This window comes from Trachemys scripta, chromosome 6 (genome assembly GCF_013100865.1).
Source record: "Trachemys scripta elegans isolate TJP31775 chromosome 6, CAS_Tse_1.0, whole genome shotgun sequence".
NCBI lineage: Eukaryota > Metazoa > Chordata > Testudines > Emydidae > Trachemys > Trachemys scripta.
In genome coordinates this window covers 19,016,473-19,021,484 of record NC_048303.1, presented here as the reverse complement: position 1 = coordinate 19,021,484, position 5,012 = coordinate 19,016,473, and positions in this window count along the sequence as shown.

The window sequence follows — 5,012 nt, the reverse complement described above, 5'->3', positions numbered from 1 at the left end:
GTGCCACAGAAAATCAGCTCGCGTGCCGCCTTTGGCACGCGTGCCATAGGTTGCCTGCCCCTGGCCTAACCTAAGGGCTTGTCTACACCATGCAGCTTTTAGCAACAAGGCTGTATCGACACAGTCTTGTCGCTAAAAGTCAGGGTGTGTAAACGCTCTTTGTCGGTACTTTGTTGGCACTTTTGCCAACTAAATACTTCTAGCCCCGCAGGCAGCATTAGCTTTGTTGGTAGGAGAGTGCTCCTGCCGACAAAGCTGCGTTCACACTGTCACTTGCGTCGGCAAAACTTTTGTCTTTCACAGGGGGGCTTTTTTAAGTACTCATGAAAGACAAAAGTTTTGTTGACAACTTCGCAGTGTAGCCATACCCTAAAACTGAATGTTAATATGACGTTGTATCTCTCTCTTCACATCACAAACCAATCCAATACGTTGTCATTAATAACTGTTTTATAGGAATACATCCCGGGGAGGAGGACTGCATTTTCAATACAAAAATTTCAGGCGCTCGCAAAAAATGCTCTGTTCAGAAAGGATGAACAATAGAAATGGTTGCAGATGCAAATATAATGTAATTTCTATATGATAAATCACAGAGATAATGCTACGCTTCAGTGAAAGACAACTGCATGAAGCACTCTTTTTACCAGTGCAGACATGTGATCACTTGACCTTAAAAATCATTGTAGGCAGGAATTTTTAAAAGCGCGTATGCAGGGCCGGCTCCAGGGTTTTTGCCGCCCCAAGCGGCACAAAAAAAAAAAAAGAGCCGTGATCGCGATCTGCGGCGGCAATTCGGCGGGAGGTCCTTCGCTCCGAGCGGGAGTGAGGGACCGTCTGCCGAATTGCCACCGAACAGCTGGACGTGCCGCCCCTCTCCGGAGTGGCTGCCCCAAGCACCTGCTTGGCAAGCTGGTGCCTGGAGCCAGCCCTGAGCGTAAGGGAAATTAGGTGCCCAATTCTCATTGCAAGTTAATGAGCAAAATTGTCAAAAGTCCCTTGGGGTATGTCTAGACTGCAAATAATACCCACAGCTGGCCCTTGCGGGGCTCAGGCTGTGGGTCTGTAAAGTTGCTGTATAGATGTTCGGGCTCAGGGTGGGGCCCAGTTTCTCGGCTCCATCTCCCTCGTGGGGTCCCAGAAATTAGGTGCCAACCCCAGCCCAAACATTTACACTTCTGTTTTGCAGCCTGCAGCCCAAGCCCCACGAGCCCAAGTCAGCTGACACAGGCCAGCCACAGGCGTTTAATTGCAGTGTAGACATACCCTAAGTAACTTAGGAGCCAAAGTTCCAATGACTTTCAATGGGACTTCAGCTCCTAAGTCGTTTAAGAGTTTTTCAAAGTTGTACCCAATGAGATTTGTGTGCCTAACTCCCTTAGGTACCTTTCAAAATCCCAACACTTAATTCATAACCTAGCCCAGTAGTTCTCAACAGACAACTCTATAGTTACAGTAATGAAGAAGGGGAGAAGTCAGACTCTACCAAATGCTATGGCTGCAGGCTCAACATGCCCCAGCACTGACTTTTTTTTAGCTTTATGTATCTGTGTAATGTTCTCTCTCACCAAGACAAGGGAAAGAGGGGATTTTACAGATCCCTGACCGTCGGCCAACTGGACTGGAACAGGAACGGACAGATGTGAAGGTAGAAGGGGTGTACTGAGAGCAGAGAGAAACTTGAGGAAGTAATACTATTTTTACCTTTCTTTCTTTTTGAATACACTAAGCATGTTTATCCAACATAATTTTTGTACCCTAGATTAGATGGACCATTTGTGGGCTACTGTCATTTGTTTATGGGTAATCTAATGGACAAACTTCCTTAGCACAACATATTCAGTCCTTTGAAGATTTGTGAAATAAAACACAGGCTAGATTTGTTTGCAAGCTCTTCTGGGTTCTTGTCACTTTCAATTAATCAGCCAGGTTGTGTATCCATGAACAATAAATATTTCCATTCTAGACCCATTTCTGCTTTGTGTTACAGTTCCAGCATGCTCCTCTGAGCTTTCAGAAGTCATTTGGCATTGGTAGGAGGGTGAATGAATAACTGCAAAAACAGCTAAAAAGCAATGGCTGAGAGGTCTGCAGGAAGAAATGGCACACTGGTAGTGCATAGGGCTGTGAGTAAAGTTTCCTTTCCTTTGTTTGTGGGAAGCCTGATGCTGCATTCATCCTTGCAGGATGCTTTTCTTGCAAGGATCTTTACAGACCATGCACAACTGATCTAGCCTGTAAACACCAACATGCAATCACATCTGGGATGGAACACTACTGGCGTTCTGTGTTTTCTGATGAGCCCAACCTAATTTTTCTTGCTGGTGTTTTCTCTAAAAAGGGAAGAAACTAGCATCATCACAATTTATTTTTCATACTTGTCCAACACGGGAACAAAGCAGTCTTTGTCCAAGGATGTGTAGTGCAGCTGCAGTGGCAGATTTATGTCGTGTTTATATAAAGGCAAGTCGAGTGTTAAATACAAGTTTTCCATGCCTTAATAAGGAGAACTATATAGATGCTATGAATGAAAGGCAATTGCTCTACTTAGGTCACCACTTGCTAACCTAATAGTACAATACAGAAGCAGTGATTATCGTTATCTGCTCTTTCCTGCATTCATTTTACTTAGGGCCAAATAGTCAAACCTAGGTGCGTAAAGTGCTAAGTTGGGCATCTAAGCCAAATGTTTCAAACTCAGGTACTTACAAATAGGCACCTAAATAAGGGCCAGATTATGACACCATTAGTCATGCGAGGTAGCACAGTCTTTCCCAAGTTAGCTTCAACAGGACTATTTGTAGGGACTATTCAACACGAGTAAGGGGCTCATAATCTTACCCTACCTTTTTAAAGATATTGAACACCCCGAGCTTTCATTGACTTCCATGAGACCCACATGCCCAAACACTATTTGCGTAAGGGTTGCAGGACTGGGTCCCGGGTTTCTTTTCTGACAACGTCACGTCAGTTTGATGATTTGGCAGCAATACTCCTGATTCGTTTTCTTTAATCATGAATCCAGTGTGTTGTATTTGTATAACTGACCTCCAAACAAATTTATTTCAGTGCCACAATGGTCTTTGTGAGATCATTTCAATGAGATAATTGAAGAATATGTTCCAGACCAAAACATGTTAATTAAATGCATTAAATACTGACAACACTGCTTAAATAGAGGCTGCAGGTTGCCAGCTATAACCTAACAGAAATCTAAATAAGGGAAGAATTCACAGCCACTTGCATTGCTGAATAAAAACATTACAATCCATGAATATAAACATGACTCAGTCAGAGCAAATGGACAGCATAAGTTCATTACAATGTGTACTTTAAAAAGGAGTTTTACAACTGGAAGTACGTACAGCAGAGTGTTTGTTTATTGTACATTATTTTAGCATTGCTCATAAAAGAGCATCGTGACATACAAGAACAAACCTGCTTTATTCCTCATCACAGCCAGAAAATGTATTGCTTAAAGCTCTCTTCCTTCTGCGACCTGATGGCTTATCTAACAGTAGCTATTTAGTGTGATAATGGCGTTTGATAGATTGGACACAAACACCATTGTCACACTCCACAGCTCTGGCAGTAAATAGTCCGTAGGAGCTGAAATACGGACAAGTCCCAAACTTCAGCTTTGAGGCTCTGCAACAAACAGACAAAGGATCACAAGTGAAACATAAATGACGGAAACAAGTTTGAAAAATCAGTGACAAGCTACAGCGTGCATTTACAGTACTGTTTAGTCTGGGCATCTTACAATGTTGTACATTACACTGCTAAAACAAGGTTATAATCTGGAATACACTTTAGGTGAAAATGGCACCTCCTTTCTCCACACAGCTGTTCCCTGTGTTTATTTAGTCCCCAATTCAAAGTCAAGTGTAACCAACACCATGGACTTCACTGGACTTTGAATCAGGCCCTTAAGACACAGTCCTATACCACTGAACCCTGTGGGAGTTTTGTCATTTACTTCAGTGGGGGCAGGATCAAGCCCTTAAGTGACTAAAACAGTCTTTCTTCTTTTTACTCCTGTTAGCCCCATAGATCCAACACAACTAAGGGAGACTAAGCTGCGTTCTAGCCCTCCACCTACATCACCAGAAGCATTGCCCACTAGGTTGCTATTAGTTACCACGGCTCAAACCCATTTGATTTTTATGATGATGATTTACTTGTATTATAGTAGCACCTAGAGTCCCCAGCCGAGGGCAGGGCTCCACTATACAAATACATAGTAAGAGGCAGACCATGCATCAAAGAGCTTATAAACTAAATACACAACACAGACAAAAGGAACTGTGTGTGTGTGTTGGGGTGTGTGAAATAAGTGTCATTACTCCCCCTTTTGCAGATGGAGGACTGAGGCACAGAGAGACTAAGCAGTTTACCCAGGGTCACACAGCAATCTGTGGCAAAACCAGCAAATGAACCCAGCTCTCCAGCCCTGCACCTTAACCACAAGGCCATCCTTCCTCTCCAGCTAGTCTTTCGTGCTACATACATCGCCATGGTAACTGACTTCACACAGGCAATGGGGCTGCACAGTTAGAACAGCAAGCACAGATTGCCCTTCAGGACCTGTATTGATGGTGACAATGCAGGAGACGGAAAGACCTCAGCTATTCTGTTCTACTCTGCATAAGTTCTTACACCAAATTCGTCACTGTAGTATCTGAGTGCCTTCCCATAGTTCATTAAGCAACACGACTAACCTCTGTCCCGTGTTTGTTCTCTCAGCGCCAGAAGTGTGAGCGCAGGGGAGTATCATGTTTGAGTAAGGTGGGTTTTTTGAAGTTTGGTTGTTGTTGTTTTTTTTTTTTAACACCCATGTTGCTATTTATGTTAGGAATGGCAAGGTCAAAGGCAATTATGCTACGGAAGGCTTTACACTTGCACCAAACATGGTGGGATTTGTGGTGGCCCTTAGCTGCAGGGGATTCATTGAATGCTCTCAGACCTGGCTCATTGAGCAATTTAACCTCAGTGCTAAAGTGCATGTGATA